This window comes from Malus domestica, chromosome 08 (genome assembly GCF_042453785.1).
Source record: "Malus domestica chromosome 08, GDT2T_hap1".
In the NCBI taxonomy this organism is placed as follows: domain Eukaryota; kingdom Viridiplantae; phylum Streptophyta; class Magnoliopsida; order Rosales; family Rosaceae; genus Malus; species Malus domestica.
This window is the reverse complement of record NC_091668.1, coordinates 8,592,298-8,612,747: the sequence shown is the minus strand read 5'-3', so window position 1 is coordinate 8,612,747 and position 20,450 is coordinate 8,592,298. Positions and strand designations below refer to the sequence as shown.

Here is a 20,450-nt window from a genome sequence, read left to right as displayed (position 1 = left end):
AGAGCATCGCCGCTTGCTGAGCAACCACCTTGCCGCGAGCATCACTCCTAACCTATCACTTATGTATTGAGGATCAAGCCCTTATTCTATAAAAATGACTACCTCACCATCATTAGAGAGCATCGCCGCCTACTGAGCAACCACCTCGCCGCGAGCATCAACTCTAGCCCATCATTTATGTATTGAGGAGCGAGCCCTTATTCTATAAAAGGGACTCCCTCACCTTCAACGCCATAAGTCGAACCAACCAAAGTAATATAAGCCACAAGCCGAGCAACATAAGCCACAAGCCGAGCAACCTCGCAACATGTGCTATTTCTAGTTGAGCATCATTTCACATTAAGCACCGCCTTATATTGAGTATCAGTTTTAGATGACATCTAGTCACTTCGGCCCACACATGGACTGAATTTCAAGTCTCCAGCCAAAAAACTCTCTTGACTGAAGACTTGGGGGACTACTGTTTGTACCATACTTAAAGCCTCCGTATTTAGACCTCGTATAAATACTCGGGGGACTCAAATGTAATTATGTAATAAATGAAGGGGCAAATATGTAATAAATGAGGAGCCCTTATTCTATAAAAGGACTCCTCACTCTCCTCATTAGGAGGGGCCAAGATTGAGGCCAAGTCTTAGGCCATGGGAAGAGAGCACATAAAAAATAGGTTAGAGAGCACACTACCTCTAGCCTTCTTGTACATTCATCATTTAAAGTGAAACAATATCAACATCAGTGTGGACGTAGCCCAAACATTGGGGTGAACCACGATACATCTTGTGTTCTTTACTTTCTTGCAGATTCACGGTCGGATTTACGTTGTTCCAAGACCTTTCCGGTTTGTGCATCAACATTCTTCATAGAGAGAGAGGTATTAATTTATCTTCCATGTAATTGTGAATTGTAGCCTTAGCCAACTCATTATCTTCCACCCATTTATTATAAACGCGAGAGGGCCCAAGGGGTCTCTTGTCTTTGATAGTGTACAAAGTCTTGTCATGGGTTAAAAGATAAGTGATCCTTGTCTTCCATATTAGATAATTAATGTTGTTCAACCTCTCTATTTTAAAAACCTCGGATTTGGAAGATTTAGTTGCCATAGCTTAGAAAATTACAAAACAAACACAATACTTAATACAAACTTAAATACAAATACAAGTTGCCATAGCTCAAAAAATTACAAAACAAACACAATACTTAATACAAACTTAAATACAAATACAAATACTACTAGTGTACTTTTAATTATTACCAGCCACAAATACTAAATGTTCTTAATAAATTAAAAACTAAAAACAAAATAAAATAAAAATAGAGACTTATTTATTCTTAGCAGCAAATACCGCACACACTCACAGAGGCTTTGTTCAATCAGTGAAAGACGAGTACTTGTTCAGGCCATCACGTCGATAAAAGGCTCGTGGATTTCTTACTTGTCTACTTGGCCAGGTGTGATAAATTATTCCTCTATTTTCATGTACAAAAGCAGTCTATTCTCGACTACGAGATTATCTTTCAATTCTCAATGGTCTTGGCCCCCTTAAATTTCTTGCAATCAAAATTTCTCTTTGTACCAAATCAGGATATATAAAACCGTAACAAGTATTATGTTGATCCAAATAATTAAGCACTTTGACTCTAGAATTCCGAAAATTAAACCCTTGTTTCCACTTTTGATTTTTGTGACTATTATTCAAAGTATTCCATAAATCAACTTTATGAGTTAAATTATTAGGGTAAACAGAAGAACCAAAAGAATTGTTGCCTTTTATTTCGTCCCCACGTGATGCCTTTGAAATATCACCAAAGCTTTTGACTTTATAGTCTCCACATGAAGCCTCCCCCAAAATAAATTAACCTTTTTTATTTTCTAAACAATCTTCTTCTTCTTTATTTTCAAAACAATTCCTCTGAGAGAAAACTGGTTCCACTGTCTACTTTCTCTGGAAAAATTTTGTTCCGTAGCCTGGCGGATAATCTTGAACAGCAAAGGCAATTCTCCTTGGCGGATAACGGTGTTGTCGGTATTGTGTATTACCGCGAGAGGACGAGATCACGGTTGAATGATGAGACCATGGGGGAAGAACACCACCATGCTGCTGCCTGCTATGGTTCAGTGGGTTACCGTGGCGAGTCCACGATGGAGGAAGGCGCGAAAATCGCGGGTTCAGTCTCAGATTTGCAGCAGTCAACGAAGGACTACGAATCAATCGAGATGTTGTAGGTAAGCCTTTTGGGTTTTGTGACCAAATTGCAGAAAAAGGTTCTTAAACTATGGGTCTAAAAGGATGCTGCAAGTTTTCAATTTTCTGTGCAGGTTTGATCTTTGCAGCCAGAAACCCCGATTGAAATGGGTTGTCTGAGGGCCTAATGGCACTGTAAAAACTTTTTGAATTCTGATAATTGTTGGATGAATTTGTATGATAAAATGGTTTATTTTCAGAAAGAATTTTGTTCTCTGTTGAATGAAACAGTGTAAGGGAATAAAGTTCAAATTGTTGGGTTAATTTAGGCCTAGGTTCAAATGGGTTGTAGGATAGGATTTCGAATGATTGGGTATTTTTGTGAGTTTTGGATTCTACAGGAAAATTCTTAGATGACGATTTCGAACTTTCGATCAAAATCGGTTCAATATTCTCCTTGGTCACCAACGCCCTCTTCCCTGATTTCTTCTCAAGTTGAAACTTGGAAAGAACGTTGTTGGATTCGTTACTTGACAAAGAGAAAGTCTTGGATGTAGTTCGAGACGTCCTCAGATGAAAAATGGACAAATTGTTTTGATTCATGAAAACCTGGCTCTAATACCAATGATAGAAATTGGGTAGTTCACAGGATCGGAAACGGATGTCGTTACTATCGATCATAATATGGTATGAAGGAAATGAACAAAGAGTGAGTATGGAATTGAATTGAATGAATCTGGTAGAAAGGGATTTGACAAATATATAGAGATGGAAGTAATCTTTTTGGAGGAGTTGTGTTCTTCAGGAGAAGTTATAACTTCTCAGGTTGAAATACAACTGTTCATATCCTTTAATTAATTAATTAATTAATTATATTATTTCCTCAATTAATTAATTAACTTATTTCACTACAATCATATGTATATTAGTACACCAATGTTATAGTGTACCTTCACACATGATTACACATATTGTGAAAACCATGTTATCATAATCATATTTCAACATGAATAATTTATTTTCTGATGTAATCACCTCAGAAAATAACCCTTGAGCTGATATCTTGGAGGCAAAGTCACAAGTTTTGAATTTCATTTTTATATGTTTATTTTCTAATGTAATTTGAGCCATTGGATCATAGTCCAAGTGGTCTCTTCTCTAACCTAAGATCTAAGTGATAGATTATGAGAAGTGTAATCACCTCATAGGGTGATAGAATTAAAGGCTAGGATTTAATCTTGGTGAAAATTTGTTAGAGAAAAATCTCACTTCTCTTTCTCCTCTAACAGTTATATCTGGTTAGTGGAGTGTGAAATACAATCATAACCTTCATCATTATTGCAGCACCATAGCTGCATTTTCTCTGCAACTTTCTTTCTACCCAAACACTCAAAACCTTCATAAAACTAAATACCATAAGCTATGAACTCTAACATGGCCTCAGAGCCAGGTTTGGTTGCCTAAACTGGGCGTGAATATGTGAAATGAAAATTGGAATCGATTCGAGCTGTGATCAAGCTCATTCGACGATCGAGGTAGTGTGATTTCTTCAATCCAATGTCTAATATGGCAGGATCAAGTACTGCTGAGCTTCACACGCCAGTTTTCAATGGAGAAAATTATGAGTTCTGGAGTATTCGAATGAAAACCATTCTGAAATCTCATGGTCTGTGGGATCTTGTTGAAAATGGGATCGATACCTCAGATCTAAAGAAGGAGAATGAGAAGATAGAAGATGTAGATAAGAAGGAAGGGATTGCTGGAGTGGAGAAGCCTACGATGACTGAAATCCTGATGAAGGATGCTCGTGCACTTGGGTTGATCCAAGGTGCAGTCTCAGATCAAATCTTCCCTAGAATTATGAATGATGAGACCTCAAATGGTGCTTGGGACATTCTGAAGCAAGAGTTCAAAGGAGATAAGCAAGTAAGGAGCGTAAAATTGCAAGGTTTGCTTTGAGAATTTGAATATTCCCGTATGAAATATAGTGAATCCTTATTTGTATATCTTGCTAGATTGTTTGATATAATGAATCAAATGAAAAGCTATGGTGAAGATCTGTCTAGGGAGAGAGTTGTGCAAAAATTATTGATTAGTTTGCCTAGATCATATGACCATATTTACTATGTGATTCAACACTCTAAGGATCTTGAAACTCTTGAGGTTCAAGAGGTAGTTGCTTATTTGAAAAGCTTTGAGCTCAAATTGGATAGACATGCTGAAAACTCCACATAGAGGGCTTTTACAAGTCTAAATGTTAGAGGTAAAATTTCTAAGGGTGGAAGCTATTCTGGAAATAAAAAATTTCAGAAAAACTGGAAATCCAAAGAAAAAAAAAGGGATAATAAGCCTAATTTTACTTCCAAACCAAATGTCCCTCATGATGGAAACAAAACAGCTTGTAAACACTGTGATAAACTGCATTATGACAAGTGTTGGTTTGAAGGGAAGCCTAAATGCACAAGTTATGGGAAGTTTGGACATGTGCTCAGAGATTGCAATGGAAATAAGGGTGTATAAAAGGTGAACTATGCAAATCAGATAGAAGAAACTAGTTCCTTGTTTTATGTATGTAATGCAGTGATAGATGTGAAGGTGAACCATTCATGGCACATTGATAGTGGTTGTAGTAACCACATGACAAGTGATGAAAGGTTGTTAGTTAATATTCAAAGAAATCTAACTTCCAAAGTGAAGCTGGGAACTGGAGAAATAATTCAGGTGGCAGGAATGGGAATTCTAGTGATAGAGACCAAATTAGGAATGAAGCATATTCAAGAAGTGATGCTTGTTCTAGGACTTGAAGAGAATCTTCTTAGTGTTGGACAAATGATGGAGCATGGATATTATCTGGTGTTTAAGGAAATGTAGTGAATATCTTTGATGGTTGGTCACTGGACAACCTTGTTGTTAGAGTGCAGATGACAAACAACATGTGCTTTCCTCTTACAATGATGCTTGCAAATTAGTTGGCCTTGCAGGCAAGTGTGACACATTGTCTGCAGATATGGCATAATAGATTGGGGCAACTAAATGACAGAAGCATCAAGTTGCTTGAAGATCAAGAAATGGTCATGGGTTGCCTCATTTAGAGAAGACTTCTGTTGGTGTGAAGGCTGCATGCTAGGAAAGCAACACAAAGATTCATTTCCATCAGAATCCATTTGGTGAGCTAAACTTCCATTGGAATTGGTCCACACAGACATCTGTGGACCAATGCAAACTGAATCTATCTCTGAAAATAGGTACTTTATGTTGTTCACAGATGATTGTACCAGAATGACATGGGTGTACTTTCTCAGGAACAAATCAAGTGCATTTGAATGTTTCAAAAAGTTCAAAGCTATTCTAAACTGCAGTGTGGAGAGTTTTTGTCAAATAAATTTAACAGGTATTGCAATGAGCTTGGAATTCAAAGATAGTTAACTATGGCATACTCTCGTCAATCGAATGAAGTGGCTGAGAGGAAAAATAGAACTGTGGTGGAAATGGCAAAGTCCATGCTGCATGAAAATGGTCTTCCTTATGAGTTTTAGGCAGAGGCTAAGAACACTACAACCTAATACTCAATAGATGTCCTCCTAAGTCTTTCAAGAAAATTACTTCATTTGAAGCATACACTGGCAGAAAACTAGGCATTGCACACTTAAAAGTCTTTGGATCACTGTGTTATGTGAACATCCCTTCAACACTAAGGCATAAGCTTGAAGAAAATAGTCACAAATGCATTTTTGTGGGTTATGGACTCTGTGAAAAAAGGTACAGGTTATTTGATCCAAGTTCCAGAAAGATCATCTTGTCCAGAGATGTAATATTTGATGAAAATGCACATGGAAGTGAGAGAACACTAATAAAAGTGAAATGAAAGTTCCTATGATTGCTGAGAATCAAATGCCAGACTGTAGTAAATGATAGAAGCAGTTTGAAGTTTGTGAATCAAGTCAATCCTTGGATACACCAACTGAAGTGGATGAAGTTATTACACCACTGAGTGAGGATGTTTTTGGAAGCTATTAAGTAATCGATCACACCACAGAAATGGAGAAGCATTAATGAGATCATGGCACAGTGCAACATGTGCATTGTGGAACCAGAAAGCTATGAAGAAGTTCCTCTAGATGAGTCATGGAAGAATGCAATGAAATATGAGTTGGAAATGATTAAGAAAAACAACACATGGGAACTAATTGACAGACCATTTGACAAGCCAATCATTGGTGTTAAGTGGGTCTATAAAACGGAGCTAAATCTTGATGGATCTAGCAAAAGAACAAGGCTAGACTGGTGACAAAAGGCTACTCCCAAAATTCCAGGATATACTACAATGAGACATTTGCCCCAGTGGCAAGGTTGGATACAATCAGGACCTTGATAGCTTTTGCTGCACAGAAGGAATGAAGTACCAGTTAGATGTAAAGGTTGCTTTCTTGAATGGGGTTTTGAAGGAAGAGGTTTATGTTAAGCAATCACAAGGATCTGTGAAGGAGAGTGAAGAAACCAAGGTGTATAAGTTGAACAAGGCTTTGTATGGGCTGAAGCAAGCTTCAAGAGCCTGGTATGATAACATAGATTCCTATTTCAGCAAGGCATGTTTCAAGAAGATTTCTACTGAAGCAACACTCTATGTCAAGACTAGTGAAGCTTCATGTATCATTATTGTTTCACTCTATATGGATGATATAGTATACACTGGAAGCTATCCAAAACTACTTGAAGAGTTCAAGAATGACATGATGCAGCACTATGAGATGACTGATTTGGGGTTACTTCATCATTTCCTTGGCATGAGGTAGTACAAACAGATAAAAGCATTTTTATTCACCAAAAGAAATATGTAATGAAGGTCATTGAGAAATTTGGGATGAAAGATTGCAAAACTGTGGCAACACACCACTTGCTGTGAATGAGAAGTTATGCAAGGTAGATGGCAGTGAAGCAGCAAATGAGAGTGAATATAGATAGGTTGTAGGTAGCCTACTAGACTTAATTGCTACAAGGCCGTATATAATGTTTATTTCTAGTTTACTTGCTAGATTCATGCATAATCCCACAAGGAAACATATGGGAATAGCCAAGAGGGTATTGAGATACATTCAGGGCATTCTTGATTTTGGAATTGAATACGTGAAAGGAAAGACAACCACTCTAATTGGCTACTATGATAGTGACTGGGCAATAAGTGAAGATGATATAAGGAACACTTACAGTGGCATTGTCCACTACAGAAGCATAATACGTCAGTGCTACAGAAGCTACATCACAGGCAAAATGGCTAAGGTTTGTGCTCGAAGACTTTGGGGAGGAACAAGTGGATGGCACACCAATTTTGTGTGATAAAACTTCTGCCATAGCAATGGCAAAGAATCAAGTTCTCCACTAGAGAACTAGGCACATTAGTCGAAAGTTCCATTTCATCACATAAGCCATTCAAGCAAAGGAAATCGAGCTGATTTACTGCAAAACAGAAGACCAGATTGCTGATATATTAACTAAAGCTTTGCCAAAGGATAGATTTGCTTGTCTAAAAGGATTGCTTTGTGTGAAATCAGCTAAAGGGTTAGAAGGGAATGTTGATGTGTAACCCTTGAGCTGATATCTTGGAGGCAAAGTCACAAGTTTTGAATTTCATTTTTATATGTTTATTTTCTGATGTAATTTGAGCCATTGGATCATAGTCCAAGTGGTATCTTCTCTAGCCTAAGATCTAAGTGATAGATTATGAGAAGTGTAATCACCTCATAGGGTGATAGAATTAAAGGCTAGGATTTAATCTTGGTGTAAAACTGTTAGAGAAGAATCTCACTTCTTTCTTCTCTAACGTTTGTATTTGGTTAGTGGAGTGTGAAATACAATCAGAACTTTCATCACTCTCGTAGCACCATAGCTGCATTTTCTCTGCGACTTTCCTTCTACCCAAACACTTAAAACCTTTATAAAACTAAATACCAGAAGCTATGAACTCTAACATGTATGTCATACGTTGATGTACTCTAGAATTTACGCAACTTAAAAAACACTGCCTCATAATTCAGAACAATTAACATAAATTTCAAGACTTTGAATCATTTAGGCAAGATTAAAGAATCATGAACACTCGAAAAGTACATGTCTTGCAATGACCTGCCCACCAGCTATAGGCAAGATTAAAGATGAAATGAAATCAGCCACAAACTCTCAAGCGACGTCATTTGATTCATCGACAATGCGCTCGACGGTGTCTAATACAAGCTTGCTGTCCATTAAGTACTTGATAAACCCTTTCAAGCTTGGAGATCCAGTTCTTAGCTCCCCTATCTACGAAACATCAATAAGTAATTCTATCAACATCAATACAGCAAGATTTATTGGTCCGAACATTTAGAACCAATAATCTGATACTAAAGGGAGGAAAACATTTAGGTTGTAAAACAGTCGGTGCTGGGCAAAACACAATCCCATTCTCCAAGGCATGTCTGTGTAAAACTTAGGATTGCTCAAGAGTTCACTTCAATTGCATGCCTTTTCAAAGAGAGGCTGCATGTATTTATATTCCATTTCAAATTACATCAAGGAAAGAAAACCTTATTTACATTTAGGTTGATCACAACCTCCTGAAGTCACGGGAGCAGGAAGCAAACACTGACTTGGTCTAACATCCCCCCATTCCCAGCAAGTTGACAGGTGGAGGAAGAACAGGAAGCTTGGAAACAAGAAGCTTGAACCTTGTCGATGACAAACCTTTTGTGAACAAATCAATAACCTGATCTTGAGCACAGATGAAATTGACAAGTAATTCAGGTTGAACCACCTTATCTCGAACATAATGATAATCAACCTCCAAGTGCTTTGTCTATGAGTGAAACACAGGATTAGAAGCAAGGGCAACAGAGGAAATATTGTCGCACCAAATTGTGGGTATGTCAAGGTGCAAGTGTAAGTCTCGGAAAAGAGACCTGAGCCACCAAAGTTCTATAGCTGTATAAGCAAGCTGCCTATATTTAGCTTCTGAACTCGACCTACTAACTGTATTTTGCTTCTTAGAACTCCATGACACGAGATTGGACCCAAAATAAATACAGAAACCACTAGTTGAATGTCTTGTATCAGGATTGCTAGCATAATTAACATAAAAAAAGCCGTGAAATGTGCAGTACCAGGTTTATAGACAAGGCCATGATTGTATGTGGCCTTTACATAACGAAGAATTCTTTTGACTGTCTGCCAATATGTACTCCTTGGAGAATGCATGAACTGACACACCTGGTTCACAGCATAGGAAAAGTCCGGTCTTGTGGTTATCAAATACTGTAATGCACGCACAACACTACGGTACATCTCTGGATTGTCGTATGGTTCACCATCATAAGCACTAAGCTTGTGACCACTAAGGACATGAGTAGGAATAGGTTTAGCATGAAAAAACTTTGTATGTTTCAACAAGTCCAAAGCATACTTGGCTTGATTGAGATGCATTTGTTGCCGACAATAATTAACTTCGCCCCCCAGAAAGTAATGTAGATGACCCAAGTCTTCATTGAGAATAAAGTACCCAATTTCTTGATTAAGCTTGACATTTGACGAGGACTATTTCCTTTCAACAGGATGTCGTCCACATAAACCAATAAAACCAAATAGATCCTACTGTGATTGAAAACGAATAAACTGTAATCACAATTCGAAGCGTGAAACCCTAGTTAAAGAAAAAACTCTGAAAAACTTTGGAACCACGCTCGAGGGGACTTGTTTCAAGCCATATATGCTTCGTTGCAATTTACACACATGATTTGGATACTGCTGATCAACAAAGCTAGTAGGTTGTCGCATATATACATCATCTTTTAGAAATCCATGCAAGAATGCATTATGTACATCCAGTTGCCTTACATGCCATCTTTTTGAAAATGCTAAACTGAGGACAAGTTTAATGGTGTTGTGCTTGACCACAAGACTAAAGGTCTCCGTGTAATCAATTCCAGGCTGTTGATGAAACCCATTGGCGACCAACCTGGCCTTGTGTATCACATCCCAGCTTCGCCTTTGTCGTAGCACGATATTGTCTGCTTTGGGCCTCGACCACGCCTTCACGGTTTTATTTTTGGGAACTCACACGAGAACTTTCTAGTGGGTCACCTATCTTGGGATTACTCTTGTGCGATCTCGCTTAACTTTGGAGTTCCTATGGAATTCGAAGCCAATGAGTTCCCAAAAGGTCTCGTGTTATATAGAGGTGGGCATGTATATATAAGGCACATCACTCCCTCTTCGTTGATCGATATGGGATGTTACAATCCACCCCTTAGGGGCCCGACATCTTTATCGACACACTCGTACCACATGACAAAGTGGTTCTGATACCAAATTGTCACATTCCGGCCCCGTGCTAAAAGAGGCGAACATGTACATATAAGGCATAGAGGATCCACTTTCCTGGGCAATGTGGGATCTAACAATCCACCCCCTTAGGGGCCCGACATCCTCGTCTGCACAATTTCGGCCAGAGATTGGCTCTAATACCAAATTGTCACATCCTGACCCCGCCTCCGCCGTAGCATGATATTGTCCACTTTGGGCCCTTACCACGCCCTCATGGTTTTGTTTATGGGAACTCACACGAGAACTTACTAGTGGGTCACCCATCTTGGGATTGCTCTCATAAGATCTCGCTTAACTTCGGAGTTCCTATGGAATCTGAAGCTAGTGAGTTCCCAAAAGGCCTCAAAGATTAGTAGAAACATGCAACACATATTTAAGGTTAGGTTTTAGAATTCAAGACTGCAAACGAGTTATCATTCGCTGCAGTGTTACAGAGGGAACCGAGGGCTGACTCATCTGTGTATTGGCATGATTTGATGATAACATAAGCTGATCTATATCTGACTCATGAAGTACTGCTCGCTTATTTAAATTGAGATTGGTGGAGATAAGGTTAAGTAAAGATATAGTGGGTGGTTGATTTAAAGGTTGTGGTACAATGGGATTTGAGAGAGGATTTATCAAATCTGAATGAGTGGATTTGGTTGAGGCAAGGACACTAAGGGTTGAGGTGAAGTTAGGGAGTTGGTGGATGAGGTTGACATTAATATAGGAAAAGTAAACAAAAGATCAGGAGATGTAGCACTACCTGTTGGATCAACGTTTTCTAGTGGAGATGTGGGTTCCTTAAATGGAAATGAGTCCTTATCGAATAGGACATGGCGAGACAAATAAATTTGTCTCGTGGACAAGTCCAGACATTTGTATCTTTGATGATTCAGTGAGTAACCTAAAAACACACACGGTTTTAACTTGGGTTGAAGTTTATTTTGTGCACAAGGCACAAGCCAAGGAAACACTTACAACCAAATACCTTCAACGTCTTATATTTTGGAATTTTGGCAAACAGTTTTTCATATGGTGACTTATATGACAAAACCCGAGTTGGCAGTCTATTGATTAAATAAGTTGCCGTTAAACAAGCATCAAACTAGTATTTGTTTGGAATTTGAGAATGAGAAAGCATGACAACACTAGTTTCGACAATATGTCAATGTTTTCTTTCTGCAATACCATTTTGCTCGAGGTGTTTTGGACGCGAAAATCTTTGAGAGATTCCATGTGTGCAAGAAACTGTTGAAAAACACGACTCTTGTACTCTTCCCTTTCATCACATTGAAGAATCTTAATGGAAGTGTTGAACATATTTTCCACCTTAGATTTAAATGTAACAAATATTTGAAACACTTCAGACTTATTTTTCATTGGAAAAATCCAAGAATATCTAGAATAAGCATCCACAAACAAGACATAATATTTAAAACCTTCAATTGAAACAACTGGAGAACATCAAACATCCAAATGTAAAATTTGTAAAGGAAATTGGGAAACAAACTCGGAAACACTAAATGGTAGTTTAGTACTCTTTCTTAGTGGACATGACTGACAAAACATTACATCAAAAGTACCATGAATTGGTACTCGTTTATTTGAAATTATTAACTTGATAATAGATGACGCAGGATGACCAAGACGTGAATGCCATTTTTGAGCTGAGACTCGAATGCATACACACACTGAAATAGGGTAATTGAACTGTTGATCGCCACCAAAAAATGGGTATAAGCCATTCTCACATCTCTCATGGAAAAGCGTCTTCCGGGTCTTGAGGTCCTTAACAAGAAAAAAATGAGGAAAGATAAGTAAATAACAATTGTTATCTAGGGTAAACCTGTGGGCAGAAATAATATTAGTTGAGGCAGTGGGACATCTTAGAATGTTTTTCAATTCAAATGAGCAAGACTTAGTTTGAATTTTATTTGAACCTAGATAAGAAATAGAGATACTAGTATCATTACCTACTCATTACCATTATACTCTTTTGGGTTGATCAAATTCTGAAGATCTGGAGTCACATGTGCATTAGCACCCGTGTCAAGCAGCCACTATCCATTAGGTTGCTTGTTGATTGTGACGGGTGATGTAGCCATAGCAGTAAGTCTCTTTGCTGGAATTCGCCCTTCATATGCTACATTCATTCTTTGGTATCAATCTAGGGCAGGGTGCCCTTATTTTCCACAGATTTAACAAGTGAGTCGTTCACATGTAGACGTGAACTTCTCACCATTGCAGCCAGAGTTGAGCCTCTGATTGTTGTTGCGAGGAAGAAACCTTCATTGGTAGGCAGCACCATCACCACGTGTAGACGGAGACACATTGCGTCCATTGCCTCGAAGTCGTCCACCACGACCTCTTGCAGTCACAAATGCATTCACAGAAGCAACCTCCATAATAGGAGTAGTTTGCTCAGCCATCCTCATCTCCATTGTCAGTAGGAGAGCTTCAAGTGTAAGGTACGTGATTGAAGTGTCACGTGCCTGTGCAGCACTCACAATCATTTCATAGGTAGGACCCAGATTGTTCAAAATAATCTGGACAAGCTTGTTTATACCATATTTAGGGCCTCGTATTTAGATCTCGTACAAATACTCAGGGGACTTAAATGTAATTATGGGATAAAGGAAGGGGCAAATATGTAATAAGTGATGAGTCCTTATTCTATAAAAGGACCCATCACCCTCACAATTAGAGGAGGCCAAATTCTTAGGCCCTCTCACCCTCTCTCAACGCTTTCACTCTCAGAGCTCTCTCTCCTTCAAATAAATACAATCAGTGTGGACGTAGCCCAAACCTTGGGGTGAACCATGATACATCTTGTGTTATTTACATTACTTGCAGATTCACGGTCGGATTTACGTTGTTCCAAGACTTCCGGTTTTGTGCATTAACATTTGGCGCCGTCTGTGGGAAACGATACGAAAAGTTGTGTCGGTTCTCTTTCATTTTTTTCACCTCCACCGTGAATCTGCAAAAACCCACAAACCTCACTGCATTTTTCCAGAAAAAAAAAAATCACTAAGCTCCAAAACTCACCCCTTAAACACTATCACTCCTCTCTCTCTTTCTCTCTGTAGAAAGCGTTCTATCTCTCTCTTCGATTCGCAGAAGAAAATAAAAAGCTTCAGTCTTTCTCTCTCTAGAAAACAGTGGGAGACAGCCAGTACTCGTTTTCTCTCACCACTTTCAATCATTCAAGGAAACTAGTGCTGATCGAGCATGCTTTGACGGCAGTCGGGTCTGGTAAAAAATGTGAAAGTTTCTTCGCGGCAGTCACAAGCTTTATGCTGCTGATACCTTATACAGAGAGGAAAACGAAGGGTTTTATTAGAGAGAGGATGAGAGAGAGAGGCAACAGAAAAGGAGAGAGTGATGGCTACAGATTCATTTTGGTCCTACACGGACAAGCCTTACGCTCCTAGGATCTGTCAGATCCTCTCTCAATATCCTCAGATTAAGGAGTAAGTTCGATGCCCACTCCAAAACGACAATAAGCATGGAGTTTCAGACCCAGAGCATGGAAATCGATGGCAAAGAGGTCAAGGTTCAGATTTGGGACACCGCCGGACGGGAACGCTTCAAAGGCCGTCACCTATGTTTACTACCGTGGCACCATTGGAGCTCTCTTACCCTCTGCCCTGCTCCCAATCATCGTCAACATCCAAAACCCATGTGGCTCCCTCCAGCCTAGGGTTTTCATCCGCCGTCTCCAAGTCCATCAATCATTTGAGAAGCCAAAGCGTGGAAAGAAGAAATCAGGTGCTGTTGAAGAAACGCACAGAACGCAGGGTAGCATCTCTCTTTTGCGTTTGCTCCACAGAAATCTTCCTAGCTAGGAATTAGTACCAGTACGTTTTACACTTGGCCCATTTTTCTATTGTGTGTTTTGATCCCCTATGTAATTTAGGGTATGTTGGGCAAATGGCCCATTTTTCTGTTCTGTTCTTCCACATAGACCAGCACCACCAAGTAGGCCACCTCTCACTCCTCCAAATCCTAAATTCCAGAAATTCCAGAACTGACCCAGAAAATTCCTCCACAAAGCAGAAGCAAGATGAAGTTGATCGTATGCGGCGGTAGCACCGACGACTCGGCGATGTGAGTGGGTAGTTGCGCGAACCACGATGCGAGTAAGACGAGTGGCATGCAAAACCAAATATGTGGGGTCGTATGAGGTGGTAAAATGAATCTAGTGGCGACAAATAATATTGATGGGACTCGAGCGGGACCGGAAAGGAATGCCCTCGATGCGAGGGGTGGTTGGGGTATGCAAATACGACAGTGGGACACTGACGAGGCAATGCGTTGTCTGCCATCCTTGGCACACTCAGATATGACACATGTACACTTATAGATGGCCCATTGTGCTATTAAAAAGAAAAAAAATAGAGACAGGTTTACTGGAGTAGCATGGTCGATGTACACAGCAGTTCAGCTTGCTATGCACATTGTTTGCCTGGACAGAGATGGGCACTTCAGCGTCATGCAGCATTTCAGCGTCATGCAGTGAAAGCCTCCGCTGGATTAGCGACGTCGTTTAAACAGCAGCAACCCTAACGCTGCTGACGTTTTGGCCATGAAGATTTACGTGGGGAACGTCCCGTTTGATATCTCTTCGACAGACTGTTGTCGGCTTTCTCGGCGTATAGAAAGATTGAAGAGAGAAAGAGATGGAGGAGGACCAGGAGCGAGACAGAGAGAAGATAAAGATTGGAGTTTGTATGGTGGAAAAGCAGTAAAGGTAAAGCAGATTTTCTTTAAAACACACAGCTGGAAAGTAAAGGAATTCAGACATCTAATGATGCCAAGCTGTTGCCATCCTACTACAAGGTCCCAGCATCCCCTTGTGTCAGTGCCTTGGGACGTTGGATTGACAGGACACCGAGCACCATTATTCCTAAAAAGAGCGGTCCTCCAAGAAAGCGAAAACAAAAGAGAAAGCAAAAGTAAAGAATAAACACCAATGATGTGATTTACTTTTCTGAATGATGTAAATTATTTTTCTTATCTTTCGGAGATATCTGTATAAACCACATCAGAGGGTAATATGTATAAACCCCATCAGAGGGTTAAAAAAAAAAAAAGGCAAAGCCCAAAAGAAATGGGCTAGCATGTTGTGGAGGGCGAAGGCCCATAAGCCCAAAATAGCACAAACTAGGTGATCAAAAGTACGCCCAGTACTCCACAATTATTCGGCAACCTGCCGCTATTACTACCAACCAGGTGACCAAAAGTACGCCCAGTACTCCAAAAATTATTCGGCAACCCGCCGCTATTACCACCAACCAGGTGATGAAATGTACAACCTGTACTCTAATATCATATGGCAACTAGCCATTCATGCCACCAACCAGGTGATGAGATGTACAACCCGTACTCTAATTTTGCAACTAGCCATTCATGCCACAACCAGGTGATGAAATGTACAACCCGTACTCTTCTTCATGCCACCAACCAGGTGATCAAAAATACGCCTAATACTCCAAATTATACATGAGCATTACTCATGTCATTCATACATAAACATTCATGAGCATCACTCATGACAATCATACATAAACATTCATGACCATCATTCATGAGCATCACTCATGTTAACATTCATGAGCATCACTCATGACAACATCCATGAGCATCACTCATGTCAATCAACATAAACATTCATGAGCATCACTCATGTCAATCAGCTTCAAAAGCTTCATTTACATAGCTCTAGCTTCGAAAGCTTCATTTACAAAGCTCTAGCTTCAAAAGCTTTATTTACAAGAGCTCTAGCTTCAAAAGCTTCATTTACAGAGCTCTAGCTTCAAAGCTTCATTTACAGAGCTCTAGCTTCAAAGCTTCACTTACAAAGCTTTACCTACAAAGCTTCATGCAGGGTATACAAATACCGCCTCCGAACAATCGCCACTTCGGCCCATACATGGATTCAATTTGAAGTCTTCATTCAACAGACTCTATTGACCGAAGACTTGGGGGACTACATTATTTACCACATATTGGGCCTCAACTGAGCCTCATGAAAAATACTGGGGGGACTTAGCCCATTATTTATGTATTAAGGAGCAAACCCTTATTCTATAAAAGGGACTCCCTCACTTTCATTAGAGAGCACCCATCACTTATGTACTAAGGAGCGAGCCCTTATTCTATAAAAGGGACTCCTTCACCTTCATTAGAGAGCAACGCCGCCAGCTGAGCAATCGCCTCGCCGCGAGCATCACTCTAGCCCATCATTCATGTACTGAGGAGCGAGCCCTTATTCTATAAAAGGGACTCCCTCACTTTCATTAGAGAGCACCCATTATTTATGTACTGAGGAGCGAGCCTTTATTTTATAAAAGGGACTCCCTCACCATCATTAGAGAGCATCAACTCTAGCCTATCATTCATGTATTGAGGAGCGAGCCCTTATTCTATAAAAGGGACTCCCTTATCTTCAAACGCCACAAGTCGAGCCAACCAAGGTGCCATAAGCCACGAGCCGAGCAGCATCGCAGCGTGTGCTACTTCTAGTTGAGCGTCATTTCAGATTGAGCACCGCCTCATATCAAACATCAGTTCAAGACAACATCTAGTTACTTCGGCCCACATATGGACTGAATTTCAAGTCTCCAGCCAAAAGACTCTTTTGACTGAAGACTTGGGGGACTATTGTTTATACCATATTTAGGGCCTCGTATTTAGATCTCGTACAAATACTCAGGGGACTTAAATGTAATTATGGGATAAAGGAAGAGGCAAATATGTAATAAGTGAGGAGTCCTTATTCTATAAAAGGACCCCTCACCCTCACAATTAGAGGAGGCCAAATTCTTAGGCCCTCTCACCCTCTCTCAACGCTTTCACTCTCATAGCTCTCTCTCCTTCAAATAAATACAATCAGTGTGGACGTAGCCCAAACCTTGGGGTGAACCACGATACATCTTGTGTTATTTACATTACTTGCAGATTCACGGTCGGATTTACGTTGTTCCAAGACCTCCAGTTTTGTGCATCAACAAAGCTCATCATCATTCACTGGTTACTTAGCTAGGGCAAGGTTGTCAAAAATCGAGTTCATTCGATCAAGATAATCAACAATAGACATATCTCATTTCTTGGTTTGCATCAATTCATTATGAAGAAACAAAATGCAATTTTGGGATAAGGAAGCATACCACTGCTCGAGAGCTTCCTAGGTATCACGAGAGGATTTCTTGCTTGCCACGACAGACAACACAGATGGCGTGAGGGAGCCATTTATCCAACTTAGTATCATTTGATCATGCTGCACCCAGGTTGTATATTCAAGGTTGATGGCAGCGGCACCAGGAAGCTGTTTGGGAGGGCATGCGATGAACCCATCTACATAACCCATCAGGTCACAACTCTTGAGGATTGGTAGGATCTAAGCCAACCATAGAAGATAGTTGGTTCGATCCAGTTTGATGTTTAAGATTGTAGTCATGTAGGAGAAGGGGTTTGTCGCAGGTATTGCTAGGTTGGGAATGGAATTGGTTGGGGTTGCAGCACTGTTTGGGGTAACAGCCATTGGAAGAAAAAAAAAGATCTGTGTCGTTGGACTGCTAGGGCTCTAATACCATGTAAAACTTAGGATTGCTCAAGAGTTCACTTCAATTGCATGCCTTTTCAATGAAAGGTTGCATGTATTTATATTCCATTTCATATTACATTAGGGAAAGAAATCCCTATTTACAAGGCTATTGAAAATTCAAATATTACAACAACCTATACAAAAGAAACATATTAGAGAAACAACAAACATTTAAAAGAGTTGTAACCTAAGCTAACTCTTCAAGGATAAGAATTTAGGTTGATCACAACCTCCTGAAGTCGAGGGAGCAGGAAGCAAACACTTACTTGGTCTAACAGTCTGTAAGAATAAAATTGCAGCAACTTATCCAAGAAACAAGAATTCATCCAATTAAATCGCAACTAGTCTAAATTTTGCATTTAACAGACTTAAGAACCAAAACCTTTTAGAACATACCTGCATTGTTCAATCCTGATGAAGAAGCCATTGCAGCCTATGTGTTCGAAACCTTCTCCTCTTTTACAATCACAATAGCTTCTCTAATCAATAGGACTTAGAACAACATAAGCTGGTATCGCAAGAGCAGTGGTTTGAACCATAAATATATAGTGCTCCTTAGTCCATTCCCTATCAGAATTGGACTGAGATTCAAGCTCATACAAACCATGAAGAATTACGAGACCTCATGAAGTTCCAACACTAAGTTCTTTTCCAAAACCAATTGGAACTTCTCTCAACTATGTTATCCTAAAACAATAAGGACAACCTAAACCGTTTTAACCAAGACGTTTCCATATCAATCTCAAACACTATAACCAGTTCTTGTATATGTTTCATACTCATAATCTTACAATGTCAGCAAGTTTGCTTCCAAAATGTTGGCAGCTATAGAAAACCTGAGGCGAGCATAAAACACCAGAGTTCTCATATAGAAAACGATAATAAACAGGTGAAGAACAGAATTATAAGTGAATTGTTCAATTATAGAAAGGTGCGTACAACTCCAATGGTGTTTTTCACGAGGTTGTTGATATTATCTGCTCTTGCTTTATGCAGTATCTGCTTGACAACCAGACCTCCCATGCTGCAAACAAGAGAAAGCTGGTAGATTATTGCATTAAAAATATAATCATCTATAAATTATATTATATAAAAACTTAGTAATAAAAGGATGCTATGAGCTGTTTACAAAAAAACATAGAAAATCAATAAAATGCCCCTAGCAAAACTTTTTTTTATTAAAAAAACTCTTAGACAACTTTCTTTATCATTAAGGACACCTTTTTGTATTATTAAAGACACTTTCTTTATTATTAAGGACCTCATGAAGTGCGACTCATTTTTGCTTTTCATCCTTGTAATACAATACATGTTCTTAATAATAAGAAAAGTTGGCTAAGTGTTTTTCGATAAAAAGAGTTTTGTGAGGGACTTTTTATTAGTTCTCCCAAAAAACAAAGGATGCTGTGAACCAAAATAAAGAGAAAGATTGGTTACATTATTAACTGCACTAAAATTGAAGGTGAGAAAAGGAAGACACAATAAAAGACTATATCCTTTGGTTGTGAGACTCTGGACCACATTTGGTGTTTACCAGAAAGTTCATTTAGAAGAAAAACGTCTGCAGCACCTGCTTATTTTACTTCTGTTTTGTTTTTTACGGGGATACAAAAAACTCTGACAACACACAAGACCTCGAAGACATCCTTAAATCGGTCAAAGTTAGAACTCGAAATTGAAAAAATAAAGAGAAAGAGTGCATTTTATAGATGTGTGTGTGTGTGTATGTGATGACTGAAAAAAAAATATATGTTATGGCTACTGTATGATTAAACCGAAAATGGCACACCAAGGGGATAGATTTGAACACACAAGCAACACTGTACAGACCTGTGAGTCACGAAAACAACAGGTCTATTCCCAATACCTGCAGAAAGAAGCTTCTCTAACAGCATCGAGCTAACTTCCTGCACGATCCAAAAACAAAGGAAGACAATTGGAAACTGCAAGGAGCTAAAAAACATCTAGATCAGCTACAGGCTCAAACATGATTTGTGGGTCAAATTTCTTCTAAAATCTCTTTGGGTCGATCTAATTTCTTCTGAATCTGTTTGGGTAGGTCTTGTGAGGCTTTTCATTGAGATGTTGTGTTGACAGTGATGTGCCAAAGGCATAAGGCGACTCACCAAGAAGACTAGGGCCATCAGGAGGCGACTCCCCAAGAAGACCAGAGACATCAGGAGCAGGGATGGGCAAATACCCATCGATTATAGGTAACCATAGTTATCCGTCCGAATTTCACGGTTACGGTTATAGGTAACCGTTTACCCGTGAAATTTATATGAGCGGTTATGAGTATTAAATACAGTTATAAACGAGTA

At 39.4% G+C, this 20,450-nt stretch overlaps 1 long non-coding RNA gene across 1 annotated transcript; it reads left to right on the top strand.

The window, feature by feature from the left end:
• The first annotated feature begins 1,850 nt into the window (after nt 1-1,850).
• On the top strand, nt 1,851-2,507 carry LOC103439511 (uncharacterized). Its single transcript, XR_529974.4, has 2 exons — nt 1,851-2,224; nt 2,318-2,507. It is a non-coding gene; the product is annotated as an uncharacterized lncRNA (long non-coding RNA).
• The last annotated feature ends 17,943 nt before the right edge of the window (nt 2,508-20,450 follow it).